The following is a 15950-nucleotide window of genomic DNA, read 5'->3' on the forward strand; positions in this document are numbered from 1 at the left end:
ACGAGAGTTCCTGCGCGAGAACTGGGACATATTCGCCTGGCATCCCTCAGACATGCCAGGAATCCCATGTAGGCTGGCCGAGCATAGCCTCAATATCCAAGGGATTCAAGCCGGTCAAGCAAGCTCTTCGTTGTTTCTTCGAACCTAAGAGACAGGCCATGGGAGAGGAACTAGCCAAGTTATTGGAGGCCGGATTCATCAAAGAAATAAAACACCCAGACTGGCTAGCAAACCTGGTGATGGTACCAAAGAAGGACAAATCCTGGCGCCTTTGTGTCGATGTCAAAGACCTCAATAAAGCTTGCCCAAAGGATCCCTTCCCCCTCCCATGCATCGATCAAATCATTGATGCTACCGCAGGACACGAGTCATTGTGTTTCCTCGACGCATACTCCGGTTACCACCAAATCAAGATGGCGGAGTCCGACCAAGCCACAACGGCATTCATCACACCATACGGTCCCTTCTGTTTTAACGCAATGCCTTTTGGGCTCAAGAACGCCGGTGCAACATATCAACGCATGATTCAGACATGTCTGGAGAAACAAATCGGCAAAACAGTAGAGGCATACGTAGACGATGTGGTTGTCAAAACCAAACACGTCGACTCTTTGATAGACGACTTGAGGCTCACATTTGACAACCTCCGAATATACGACATCAAGCTCAATCCGGAAAAATGCGCTTTTGGCGTACCAGCCGGAAAGCTCCTGGGTTTCATTGTCTCCAGTAGAGGTATCGAAGCTAATCCGGCCAAAATCTGAGCTTTGTCACAGTTGGCTACACCAACAGACCTCAAACAAATCCAAAAATTAACTGGATGCGTGGCGGCTCTAAGCCGCTTTATCTCCCGCTTAGGAGAAAAGGCTTTACCCCTTTATCGCCTTCTTTGGCGCACCGAACACTTCAAGTGGACGGACGCTGCCACAGCCGGATTGGAAAAAATAAAGGCCATTTTTGCAACCAACCCAATCCTGGCCGCACCAAACATTGGCGAACCAATGATGTTGTACATTGCGGCAACTCATCAAGTTGTAAGCGCAGTGCTTGTCGTCGAATGAGAAGCTGCCGGACATAAATTCCCTCTTCAAAAGCCGGTATACTATGTATCCACTGTCCTCACTCCATGCAAATCACGGTACCCACATTATCAAAAAAGATAGCCTATGCAGTATTCATGGCGTCCTGGAAGCTACGACACTACTTTCAAGAGTGTTCGATTACGGTAGCCTCGGAAGTGGCACTTAATGATATTATAAACAAACACGATGCTACGGGCTAGATTGCCAAATGGGCCATTGAGCTCCTCCCGTTTGGCATAACATACAAACCTCGACGAGCCATTAAATCGCAAGTATTGGCCGACATCGTCACCGAATGGACGGAGGCCAAACTCCCTAAAGAGTACGGCGCATACTCCAACTAGATCATGCACTTAGACGGTTCTAAAATGTTGGCCGGTCTAGGGGCTGGCGTCGTCCTGACATTCCCAATCGGGGATAAAAACAATCAGGCGGCGGATGTCCTCACCCGCATCGGTGCAAAACGCTATATGGTCCCCCCCAATATATTTCTGGAAAGGCTGTTCAAGCCATCCATAGTATGGGAAGGAGACACCGGTAACAATAGTCCGGACCCGGCCAAAATGCCCGATACCGAATACTCTGACATAATCGGAGGCTCTGCCACCGAAATAACACCTTCAGCCCACGAAATAATGGCCATTATTGCCCCGTGGACAGAACCATTCCTGGCCTACCTAACTAGATAGGAACTTCCAGAGGACCAAAATGAGGCACGCTGCATAGTGCGGCGATCCAAGGCCTACAGGGTCCATGAGGGAGAATTGTACAAAAAAAGCACTACCGGAGTCCTTCAAAGGTGCATCTCCGAAGAGGGAGGGCGGAATCTTTTGGCAGAAATTCACGCTGGACTCGGCGGTCATCACGCTGCAGCCCGGGCCCTTGTAAGCAAGGCCTTCCGCACAGGATTCTATTGGCCAACAACATGGGCAGACGCACAGGACTTGGTCCAATGTTGCGCCGGTTGCCAGCTCTTTGCAAATCAAAGCCACATGCCACCCACCGCCCTCCAAACAATCCCCATTACATGGCCCTTTGCGGTCTAGGGGCTTGACATGGTTGGACCCCTTAAAGGGGGAACCCACAAGAAAAAATACTTACTGGTCATGGTGGATAAATTCACAAAATGGATAGAGGCCAAACCTGTTAAAACAGCCGAATCCGGACCGGTGATAGACTTCATATCCGGGGTTGTACACCGTTATGGCGTCCCCCACAGCATCATCACTGACAATGGCACGAACTTCACAGCCGATGAGGTAAAACTCTGGTGCTGCAAAATGGGCATCAAGCTCGATTATGCTTCAGTCTATCACCCAGAAACCAACGGTCAAGTCGAGCGAGCAAACGGTCTTATAACGAGCGGCATTAAACCCAGATTAGTGTGTTCCTTAACGGAGTCTGACACACATGGGTAGAGGAGCTCGACTCTGTACTCTGGGGGCTGCGGACCACGCCGAATCGTAGTACCGGATATACACCCTTCTTTATGGTGTACGGCGCAAAGGCAGTCTTGCCCTGTGACATAATTCATGACTCACCTCGAGTGCGCATGTACGAAGAAAGAGAAGCCGAGCTCGATCAGCAGGACAGTTTGGACACCTTGGAGGAGGAGCCCGACGTAGCCAAAGCCCGTTCCACATTTTATCAGCAACAGGCTCGCAGATACCAAAGCGGAGAAGTACGGGCCAAAACTTATAACATTAGCGAACTAGTTCTACGCCTGCCGGATAAGAAAAAGAACAAGCTCGAGCCCAAATGTGAAGGACCCTTCATTATTGACCAAGTTCTGACCGGTGGAGCGTACCGATTGCGGGATGCATCGACTAGTCGACTCGAGCCGAACCCATGGAACGCGGCCAGGCTCCGAAGATTCTACGCCTAGCACCGGACTCTATGTTAGTCCCCTCCCTTTGTCCATTTTCTGCGTATACATCATCTGTCTTGTTTCCCTTTCTTTCTTTCTTTTATTATTTCTCTAGGCCTTCAAGGGTCACCTTGTGCCTCGCTTGTACATTACAGATGCGCTAGGCGCACTCTTCATACCTGGGGGCTTCTTTCACAAAAGCTTAAAGTATTTATCTGGGCCTCACGCCCAACACATGTGTTATACTTCCGCATGTACCTTTTTTCACCATTATATGCATCGATATGACTTAAGTTTTGGCCAAGCTAGGTTGCCTGGCTCTTGTATTTATGCCTTACGTTCTCGTTAATTCGGCTAGGGCATAAGGGGAGCACCTCTGCGATTGTTACTGCGGGTCAGCCGGATGTGTACCTCAGACTGGGTGAAGCTGAAAGCTAGCGTTCTTAAGGGAATATTTGGTCGGTGAACAAAAGATGATTTTTATTTATTGTCCATATCTGCCCCCAGATGCTTTTTTTGCGTTTCTTATCGCAGTCCGGACATGCACTTTAGGGCATGCTTACCCAGGGAAAGGAACCCTTAACGGAACTATTCTCCTTGGAAGATGTTTCTTACTACCCATCTAATATAACATAACTAGTTGGGCACTTGTCTGATAAAGCACTAATGACCCCTACGCCTAGTCTCCACGCATACCCCGGTTTTATATAACTAAGCGGGTATTCGGATTCACTGCGGACTATCGGGCCCGGAGGTTGAAGCGAAAAGGTCCGCAACGACAAATGATCTACAATCCGGCTAGAAGGCATTACACATGTCACTTCAATTACATAGTCATGCGGACTAACTAAATTCCTCCTCTATACCATCCAATAGGCGGTCTAGCTTACAATCCTATTGAGAATACTTTGCGCTAATTCTACTTGCCCATAAACTAAGCTAACTGGGATCTCTTTTCCGTCGGGCCCCAGAGGTCCGACCTCGGCCATGTGATTTGGATCTGCCTTGGTATACCGCGTCTTCACCATGGCCCATGCTTCTCTGGCACCCTGTCGGCAGGCTGATATCTTCTATAAACGGAAGCGCCGCCGTGCTCCCTTCAGCTTCTCCGCAAGCTCTGCAACGCCTTCTGGCAGGGAGACGGACGGCCACAAGGCCTGGGCAACGCCCTGCATGACCTGCCGAACTTGTTCGTGCAGATGTGACAGCTCGGACAGTAGATCACCCGCAGAACCGGGCACTTCCTCCGCGGGACGACCCGTCAGCATACCTACAGACCTAATGCTGTTAGTCAGCTTCTTTGCCGAACTCCTTTAAAAAGGATTCGTTCAAACACTTACTGAAAATGCCGCACCGAAGCTGCTTATTCTCCTTCTCAGAGTCCGCAAGCTGGCCCTGAACGTCTTTTAGTTCCACGTTCAGCTTCATATTGGCGTCTTGGAGATTGTTTTTCTCTAGCATAACCTTAGTCAGCACGCGTTTGCCAGCCTCTAGCTGTCGCATAGCATGCTGGTCCCCCGAATTTTCTCTGGATTCATCTGCAAAATTAATTGTTCGATCTGCAGACACGCCGCACACTATATGGTAACCATCATTCTTTAAAGTAAATGTTACCAGCGGGAGCCTTTTTCTGTTCCTGCAATGCGGCAAGAGCAGCCCCCAGTTGGGTCTTGCATTCCTCCAGCTCCTGGGACAGCCTAGTATTCTTCTCTGTAAGAACCTGCACATTAAACATGATCCTTAAATCAGTTCTGCTAACTGTTTCAAGTCTCAGGGGCTACTGATACATATAAACCGCCAGATTTACTCACCCGTACATCCTTTACATATTGATCCATGGCTCTGGCTAGACCATCTTGAGCAGCACGAAGGTACGCCTCTCCAGAATTGAAGGCATTGAACGCCTCTGGTGAGAAACAAACATCGCGGAGTACGGCCCGGCGGCGCCTATGATTCATGGTGCTTTCCACTTCTGAGTTTGTAGCGGATAATCTATCCGCATCCTCTGTAGGGGGATTACCCGGCGCCTGCCCCATATCGGCTTCCGCCTCCATGTCCGGTCCTGGCGCCCGACTGGTGGAAGCTTGATTGGCAGCATCGCCAGACATATTCCGACGAGCGTTCTTTCTGTTAAATAAACGCGGGCGTCATTACATTTTGAGAAAGACGACAACCACGGAGCGGGGTTTTTCCTATACCTTTGCGTCAGCGTCTCCGTCCTGACCGCCTTCCTTTTTGGCCTACCCGGCCTTGGTACCTCTTGTTGACGAGTTGCTAGGGGTTTGGCAGGGCGTCCCGAATGCCTTCCCTGTAAAAGATGCCATGTGTATATGGTGGGTGAAGTGCCTAAAAAGGGGATCCTAGTTTTGGAGTTGGGACTTTTTGATTTTTCTTACCTGCGATGCGGGGAGCAATCCGGGATAGTCGGCCGTAATGGCCACCAGGGCATCGTCGCAGCTCAACTGATAGAACTGCCGGTTTATTAGTTCCAGGGAGATAACCGGATCTTCTTCAAGTCCCGAATCGAGGGCCCAGTCAGGGTCCTCTGGTTGTGGAGAAGGGCTGCTGACCTCCTTTATGGCTTTTCGTAGTTCCTGCCACAAAGTGGCAAGGTGAATACTTACGACTAAGAATGCGGGAAAAATGGGGGCAGGGAGATATAACTTACCCAGCTTGGAGGATTGTACATGGAGAATCCATCCCGTGGCTTGATGCGGGTGAAATCCTCTTCCTCACCCTTGAACAGTTCGGACATAAATTTTGCTAGAGCGGCAGCATTGTCCGGACCCTTACGCCCGCAGCGGGTGGCGTCATCCGCCCTGTTATAACACCACAAGGGGTGCCCACGATATTGAAGTGGCTGCACTCCCCGCATTATGCAAATCGACATAACTTCGATTATTGTCAATCCTGATCGAGCCGGTGCTTTGATCCGGATCATCAGATAGAGGACTTCTCCGTTGTCTTCCGCCTGGTGGCTCCGTGGGCGCCAACTTCGGTGCTTCTTCAAAGGAGCATTGTTGAACTCAGGAAGACCCCACCGAACAGGGTCCGGAAGGGGGACGTCCTCCATATAAAACCATTCTAAAGGCCAGTCTTCGGACGACTTCTTCGGGGTACCGGACAGGTATCCAGTATCGGTAATGCGCCATATTTCGGCTCCGCCCACTTGATAAAGAAATTCCCTTTGTGTGTGAGGGACAAGGCAGAATAGCCTTTTCCACAGCTCAAAGTGAGCCTCACAGCCCAGGAACAACTCGCAGAGAGCAACATAGCCGGCGATATGTAGAATAGAGGCAGGGGTGAGATTGTGTAATTGGAGGCCGTAGAACTCCAGGAGCCCACGGAGGAACGGATGAATTGGAAATCCGAGTCCCCTTAGTAAGTAAGGAACAAGGCAGACCCGTCCCCCCATGGAGGGACAAGGAAAGCTCTCCGCTTGCGCCCCGCCATTGTAGGTGGCAAGCCCGGCTCGAACGGGCACCATATACGCTAGAGGGAGAAATCCCTTAGTCTGCAGCTCGACTAATCGACTATGCGGGACTGAACACCTATCCCAATCACCGGGCTTAGGGCTACGGGGGTGGGAGGAGGAGCTGCGGAGGTTGGCCATGCTGGAATGGATCTTTCTGAAACACGCTCTGATGAATTCTCGCTGAGGGAGGATGGTATGGATCGGATCTAAGAATCCCCATTCCTTTAATAGACAATTTATTTATCTGGCTAGGGGGGTGAAGGTAAAAATGCCCTGGCGCCTCGTATTCGTTCGACGAGTGGGTGAAAGCCCTTATTGGGCACAGAAGCCAAGAGGTTCAACATTTATGGAGCCGGACACTGCTTACGAACACTTGAAAGTTGGAGAAGAACCCGCCTTGCAATGCTGAAGACAACACTGCGCGCCGGACTCATCGTCATTGAAGCCTGGTTCGGGGGCTACTGAGGGAGTCCTGGATTAGGGGGTCTCTGGACAGCCGGACTATATTCTTTAGCCAGACAATTAGACTATGAAGAGACAAGATTTAAGACTTCGTCTCGTGTCCGGATGGGACTCTACTTGGCATGGAAGGCAAGCTAGGCAATACGGATATGTATATCTCCTCCTTTGTAACCGACCTTGTGTAACCCTAGCCCTCTCCGGTGTCTATATAAACTGGAGGGTTTTAGTCCGTAGGACAACAGACAATCATACCATAGGCTAGCTTCTAGGGTTTAGCCTCTCTGATCTCGTGGTAGATCTACTCTTGTACTACCCATATCATCAATATTAATTGAGCAGGACGTAGGGTTTTAGCTCCATCAAGAGGGCCCGAACCTGGGTAAAACTTCGTGTCCCCTGCCTCCTGTTACCATCCTCCTAGACGGACAGTTCGGGACCCCCTACCCGAGATCCGCTTGTTTTGACACCGACATTGGTATGATTAATGAAGATGATATTTTTAGTCTCCCAAGTTTTGATATGCAAGTTTATAATGATGATAGCATGCCTCCTACTTATGATGATTATTGTGATGATACTTATGCTATAAAAAGTAGTGATTATATTTATAAAACTTGTCATGATTATGATTACCCCTTCTCTGAACATTACTATTTTAATGTGGAAACAATTTATAGTATTCGAGTTTCCTATGATACTCCCACTATTCTGAATGAGAAGAATTTTGCTTATGTGGAGAGTAATAAATTTTCTATGCTTGTAGATCATGAAAAGAATGCTTTAGGTACTGGTTATATTGTTGAATTCATTCATGATGCTACTTAAAATTATTATGAGGGAGGAATTTATGCTTGTAGGAATTGCAATAATATTAAGTTTCCTCTCTATGTGCTTAAAGTTTTGAAGTTATGCTTGTTTTACCTTCCTATGCAAGTTGATTCTTGTTCCCACAAGTTGTTTGATCACAAAATCCCTATGCATAGGAAGAGGGTTAGGCTTAAATGTTCTAGTCATATTCGTCATGATGCTCTCTTTATGTTACAATTCTTATCCTTTATGTGAGCATCATTGAAATCATCATGCCTAGCTAGGGGCGTTAAACGATAGCGCTTGTTTGGAGGCAACCCAACTTTATTTTTATTCCTTGATTTTTTTTCCTGTTTAGTAATAAATAATTTATGTAGCCTCTGTTTAGATGTGGTTTTCTGCTTTTAATTGGTTTTTGTGCCAAGTAGAACCTTTGGGAAGACTTGGGGAGAGTCTTGTTAATCATGCTGTAAAAAACAGAAACTTTAGCGCTCACGAGAATTGCTGCCATGTTTATTTGGAGAGTGATATTTAGTAAGTTCTTTTTGAAGATGATTAATAGATAAAGTCCTCACGTCCAGAAATTTATTTTAGAATTTTTGGGGTTCCAGAAATTTGCGTTAGTTACAGATCACTACAGACTGTTCTGTTTTTGACAGATTCTGTTTTTCGTCTGTTGTTTGCTTATTTTGATGAATCTATGGCTAGTAAAATAGTTTATAAACCATAGAGAAGTTGGAATACAGTAGGTTTAAAAACAATATAAATAAAGAATGAGTTCATTACAGTACCTTGAAGTGGTGTTTTGTTTTCTTCCGCTAACGGAGCTCACGAGTTTTCTACTTTAAGTTTTGTGTTGTGAGGTTTTCAAGTTTTGGGTAAAGATTCGATGGACTATGGAATAAGGAGTGGCAAGAGCCTAAGCTTGGGGATGCCCAAGGCACCCCAAGGTAAAATTCAAGGACAACCAAAATCCTAAGCTTGGGGATGCCCCGAAAGGCATCCCCTCTTTCATCTTCGTTCATCGGTAACTTTACTTGGAGCTATATTTTTATTCGCCACATGATATGTGTTTTGCTTGGAGCATCATTTTATTTTATTTAGTTTTGCTTGCTGTTTGAATAAAATACCAAGATCTGAAACTATTAAATGTTAGAGAGTCTTCACATAGTTGCATAATTATTCGACTACTCATTGATCTTCACTTATATCTTTCGGAGTAGTTTGCCATTTGCTCTAGTGCTTCACTTATATCTTTTAGAGCATGGTGGTAGTTTTATTTTGAAGAAATAGATGAACTCTCATGCTTCACTTAGATTATTTTGAGTGTCTTAAATAGCATGGTAATTTGCTTAAAATCCTAATATGCTTGGTATGCAATAATAATAAAATTCTCTTATGAGTGTTTTGAATACTATGAGAAGTTTGGTACTTGATGATTGTTTTGAGATATGAGGATGGTAATATTAGAGTCATGATAGTTGAGTAGTTGTGAATTTGAGAAATACTTGTGTTGAAGCTTGTGATTCCCGTCGCATGCACGTATGGTGAACCGTTATGTGATGAAGTCGGAGCATGATTTATTTATTGATTGTCCTCCTTATGAGTGGCGGTCGGGGACTAGCGATGGTCTTTTCCTACCAATCTACCCCCCTAGGAGCATGCGTGTAGTACTTTGTTTCGATAACTAATAGATTTTTGCAATAAGTATGTGAGTTCTTTATGAAGAATGTTGAGTCCATGGATTATACGCACTCTCAGCCTTCCACCATTGCTAGCCTCTCTAGTACCGCGTAACTTTCGCCGGTACCATAAACCCACCATATACCTTCCTCGAAACAACCACCATACCTACCTATTATGGCATTTCCATAGCCATTCTGAGATATATTGCCATGCAACTTTCCACCGTTCCATTTATTATGACACACTTCATCATTGTCATATTGCTTAGCATGATCATGTAGTTGACATTGTATTTGTGGCAAAGCCACCGTTCATAATTATTTCATACATGTCACTCATGCATCATTGCACATCCCGGTACACCGCCGGAGGCATTCATATAGAGTCATATCTTGTTCTAAGAATCGAGTTGTAATTCTTGAGTTGTAAGTAAATAAAAGTGTGATGATCTTCATTATTAGAGCATTATCCCAAGTGAGGAAAGGATGATGGAGACCATGATTCCCCCACAAGTCGGGATGAGACTCTGGACGAAAATAAATAAATAAATAAATAAAAGAGGCCAAAGAAGCCCAAATAAAAAAAGAGAGAAAAAAGAAGCCATAAAAAAGAGAAAGGCCCAAAAAAATGATGAGAGAAAAAGAGAGAAGGGGCAATGCTACTATCCTTTTACCACACTTGTGCTTCAAAGTAGCACCATGATCTTCATGATAGAGAGTCTCCTATGTTATCACTTTCATATACTAGTGGGAATCTTTCATTATAAAACTTGGCTTGTATATTCCAATGATGGGCTTTCTCAGAATGCCCTAGGTCTTCGTGAGCAAGTGAGTTGGATGCACACCCACTAGTTTCTTTTGTTGAGCTTTCATACACTTATAGCTCTAGTGCATCCGTTGCATGGCAATCCCTACTCACTCACATTGATATCTATTGATGGGCATCTCCATAGCCCATTGATATGCCTAGTTGATGTGAGACTACCTTCTCCTTTTTGTCTTCTCCACAACCACCATTCTATTCCACCTATAGTGCTATATCCATGGCTCACGCTCATGTATTGCGTGAAGATGGAAAATTTTGAGAACATCAAAAGTATGAAACAATTGCTTGGCTTGTCATTGGGGTTGTGCATGATTTAAATACGTTGTGTGGTGAAGATGGAGCATAGCTAGACTATATGATTTTGTAGGGATAGCTTTCTTTGGCCATGTTATTTTGAGAAGACATAATTGCTTAGTTAGTATGCTTGAAGTATTATTATTTTTATGTCAATATTAAACTTTTGTCTTGAATCTTATGGATCTGAATATTCATACCACAATTAAGAAGAATTATATTGAAAGTATGCCAAGTAGCACTCCACATCAAAAATTCTGTTTTTATCATTTACCTACTCGATAACGAGCAGGAATTAAGCTTGGGGATACTGATTCGTCTCCAACGTATCTATAATTTTTGATTTCTCCATGCTATATTATCTACTGTCTTGGATGTTTATGGGCTTTATTATACACTTTTATATCATTTTTGGGACTAACCTATTAACCCAAAGCCAAGTGCCAGTTTCTGTTTTTACCCTGTTTTAGGGTTTCCAAGAAAAGGAAAATCAAACGGAGTCCAATTGACCTGAAACTTCACGGAACTCATTTTTGGAAGGAAAGAATCCCAGAAGACTTGGAGTGCACGTCAGGGGGTCTACGAGGAGGCCACGAGGCAGGGAGCGCGCCCACCCCCTGGTGCGCCCTCCACCCTCGTGGGCCCCTCGTGGCTCCCCTAACGTATTTCTTCCGCTTATATATCTCCATATACCCTAAAACTTCCAGGGAGCACAATCAATCGGGAGTTCCGCTGCCAGAAGCCTCCGTAGCCACCGAAAGCCAATCTAGACCCGTTCCGGCACCCTGCCAGAGGGGGAATCCTTCTCCGGTGGCCATCTTCATCATCCCGGTGCTCTCCATGACGAGGAGGGAGTAGTTCTCCCTCGGGGCTGAGGGTATGTACTAGTAGCTGTGTGTTTGATCTCTCTCTCTCTCTCTCTCTCGTGTTCTTGAGGTGATACGATCTTGATGTATCGCGAGCTTTGCTATTATATTTGGATCCTATGATGTTTTCTCCCCCCTCTACTCTCTTGTAATGGATTGAGTTTCCCCTTTGAAGTTATATTATCAGATTGAGTCTTTAAAGATTTGAGAACACTTGATGTATGTCTTGCCGTGCGTATCTGTGGTATCAATGGGATATCACGTGATTCACTTGATGTATGTTTTGGTGATCAACTTGCAGGTTCCGCCCATGAACCTATGCATAGGGGTTGGCACATGTTTTCGTCGTGATTCTCCAGTAGAAACTTTGGGGCACTCTTTGAGGTTCTATGTGTTGGTTGAATAGATGAATCTGAGATTGTGTGATGTATATCGTATAATAATACCCTTGTATACTTGAGGTGACATTGGAGTATCTAGGTGACATTAGGGTTTTGGTTTATTTGTGTCTTAAGGTGTTATTCTAGTACGAACTCTAGGGCTGTTTGTGACACTTATAGGAATAGCCCAACGGATTGATTGGAAAGAATAACTTTGAGGTGGTTTTGTACCCTGCCATAATCTCTTCGTTTGTTCTCCGCTATTAGTGACTTTGGAGTGACTCTTTGTTGCATGTTGAGGATAGTTATGTGATCCAATTATGTTAGTATTGTTGAGGGAACTTGCACAAGCGAAAGTATGAACCCTAGGCCTTGTTTCAACACATTGCAATACCGTTTACACTCACTTTTATCATTAGTTACCTTTCTGTTTTTATATTTTCAGATTACAAAAACCATTATCTACTATCCATATTGCACTTGTATTACCATCTCTTCGCCGAACTAGTGCACCTATACAATTTACCATTGTATTGGGTGTGTTGGGGACACAAGAGACTCTTTGTTATTTGGTTGCAGGGTTGCTTGAGAGAGACCATCTTCATCCTACGCCTCCTACGGATTGATAAAACTTAGGTCATCCACTTGAGGGAAATTTTCTACTATCCTACAAACCTCTGCACTTGGACGCCCAACAACGTCTACAAGAAGAAGGTTGTGTAGTAGACCTCACCATACTCTTACCTAGACTCCAAGTTGGTGCATCAAAGGAAAACTCTATGGGTTTAGTGACTGGCGTGAACGTCCTTCCTGGAACTTGAACTCGAATCATCCATCGCACCTCTTCTGGTAAAGTGGCGTATAGGTCCCGGTGAAGATTAGTATTCCAATGTTCAGGTACTTAGTGACTTCCTTCAAGTGTGGTCCAAAAGGTGTGTCTTCATTCGGTTGTGCAAACATGTTCCTCGAGTCCACCATCCTAAAGATTAGAAAATGGAAAGGTGTCAGAAATAAGTAGAGAAGAGTGGCCTATGGCTTTTCTTAGTGGTCGTATCCTACATTCAACTTGGCTCTGATACCATCTTGTAGCGACCCGACCTCAAACGGTCAAGTCTCTGTGCTTCAGTGTCATCCCTGGATCGGTAATGCTGACACACATAGTACTCGAAGGATTTATAACAGAGTGGCAATCACACACTTATTACATTGAATGTATCAAGAGAGAACTTACTACAATAAATATGGCTTAAGGCCATCTAATACGATAACAGCGAAAGGCTTGGAAGATAAAGTGAGTCCATCAACTCCAACGGCATAGCTGAGTGCATGATAAACGACCTATCACACCTTACTCCTCGCTTGAAAAGTCTGCTACATGATACGTCGTAGCCCGAAAATGGGCCAGCACATGGAATATGCTGGCAAGATAACACAGTAGAGCAATGAACAAGTAAAGGCTATCACTACATGCATATGAGGCTGGTGGAGGCTGTATGGTTAATATGTTTTGCGAAAAAGCCATTTTTTCCCTGCAAAAAAGGAATATATTTCATTTAACTATCATGGTAGTTGAACAATATTGAGAAGGTTCCTCCAACTTAATCCCAATTAAAATTAATTATCAACCCAACAAATTAATTTAGAGTGATGAGATCCATATGATAATCCAAAAACCAGATACTCAAGATGTCCACAACTGGGGACACGGCTAACCATGATTAGTTTATACACTCTGCAGAGGTTTGTGCACTTTTCCCCACAAGACTCGATCTCCTCCGTTGGATTTCTCGCACTACAGGGTGTTTGAGAAACGGATGACCGAGACACAATCTTTCAGAAGCATTTTCTCTCTACTCCGGGCGGACTGGTACACCTACAATCCCCTACATCTGCTAGTCCACCTCTTCAAGAGCTTACGCAACTTACTCAACTATGCCAGAGCCCATAATGGCTTATGGCTGCACATGGAAGTTTCTAGCATGAATAGTCTTATGATCCCTTTGAGCCTGGGTGGCGGACCGTCGGATGATCACACGGGTACTCCGGGATATCCTAGGACAACACTGGATTGTCTAGGTACCCGCAAGCAATCCACCCAGATGTGTATTAAAGTTGCCACCTTAAGTTGAACCATTAATTGACAACTCACATCTGTTATGGATACACTCAAACCCAATCCACATCTACGAGCATAGCATGGCAATATAAGCATAACGTAGAAGTAACTCCCAAGGGTTTGATAACAAAACAGGTAATAGGTTCTACCTCATTATCTACTTCCCAGACCGACATGTTAAGAGATCCTACTCATGCAATGTGTGAAGGTTGAAATTAATGCATCAAAACTGGGTGATGAAGGGTATGATCAAAGTGTTACTTGCCTTGCTGACGATTTGAATATCCTAAAGAATCATAGTAGCACGCTTCGCACTCCAAGTGTTCTATCGCAAACAAACAATAGCATACATAAGAAATCAAGCAAGGATGCACGGGTAAATCTCAAATAATAAGATCTAACCAGAAAGTTCAACTAAAGAGCTCCGGTTTACAAAAAGAATCAAATCAGACGGAGCAACGAAACTCAAACTGCGAAAAAACAAGATTCATAATCTGGACTAAAGTCAAATTTTACAGTACCAAAATCTTGTTCAAGTTGGTTAAACATAAAGAGGGATTCGAGAGGAAGATCCAGGCGCTTGAATTGCCTGATTCCGATAAACGAGCGAAAAGAAAAACTAAAAATAAGATCAGGGCAGAAATCGTGATCGAAAATAATCGCGGAACCCTAGAAAAAGAAAAATTGACGAACAGGGTAACAAACAAACGTTCGCTGTCTGTAACTAACGGATAAACTGCGTTCGTTAAAACGAACATGCGAACGAACGTTCGCAAAATAAATAAACGGAGAAAACTGATCTAATTAAAAAAAAGATCTAGATTTACGAAAACCAATCGTTTAAAAAAAAACCCGACGGTTACCTCGTAGAATGGGACGGCGGAGGCGGCGTACTCCAGCAGCGGCGTCCGGCGGGGCTCGGCTAGGGTTTGGCGGATCGGGGCGGGGTTGGTGGCTTGGGCCTCGGCCTTTTAAGAGGCCGACCGGGTCGGTGTCCCAGGCGGACACGGCCTAGTAAGGCGGTTTGTTTTTTTAAATCCGATGCGTAGAAAAATGAAGAAAAGAAATACTAAACAGACTCCAAAAATCCTAAGATAAATTTTCCCCGTCCTCTAAAAATATGCCGGACAAGGTGAACATTTATTTGGGCCTCTAATGCAACTTTGAAAAACGCATATTTTTCCTAATTCAAATAAGATAGCGATAAAACCCCAAATAAAAATACAAATTGATTTTAATATTTTTCCTCCAACATTTAATTTATTTCAGAGAAGTCATATTATCTCCTCTCATATAATTTTAATTTGAAATATTTTTGGGGAGAAAAATAATTTAAACCAAAGTGATCCTTGTTTCAATATTTGATAAAACTCAAATATGAGAACGAGGGATAATCCCCAACTCTCTCCGAGGGTCCTTGAGTTGCTTAGGATTTCGAGGATCACAAAATGAAATGAAATAAAATATGATATGCAAGAATGACCTATGTATAACATTCCAAATTGAAAATTTGGGATGTTACATCTAGCTCGGCTTCTCTCTGTTCGTACATACGCACTCGAGGTGAGTCATGAATAATATCGCAGGGTAACACTGCTTCCGCACCGTACACCATGAAGAAGGGTGTATATCCGGTAGTGCAGTTGGGCATGGTCCGTAGCCCCCACAGTACGGAGTCAAGTTCCTCCACCCAGTGCTTGTCTGATTCCTTCAAAGACCGCACTAGTCTGGGTTTGATGCCGCTCATAATAAGACCATTAGCCCGTTCAACTTGACCGTTTGTCTGCGGGTGATAGACAGAGGTGTAATCGAGCTTAATGCCTAGATTAGCGCACCAGGTTTTCACCTCATCGACTGTAAATTGGAGCCATTATTGGCGATTATACTGTGTGGGACACCGTAATGGTGTACCACGTCGGATATGAAATCTATCACTGGCCCCGCTTCGGCCGTTTTGACTAGTTTGGCCACTATCCACTTAGTGAATTTATCTACCATGACTAGCAGATACTTTCTCTTATGACTTCCCACTTTAAGGGGTCCGACCATATCAAGCCCCCAGACCGCAAAAGGCCAAGTGATGGGGATTG

Source organism: Triticum urartu, chromosome 6A (assembly GCF_056163025.1).
Source record: "Triticum urartu cultivar PI428250 chromosome 6A, HENAU_Tu73, whole genome shotgun sequence".
NCBI lineage: Eukaryota > Viridiplantae > Streptophyta > Magnoliopsida > Poales > Poaceae > Triticum > Triticum urartu.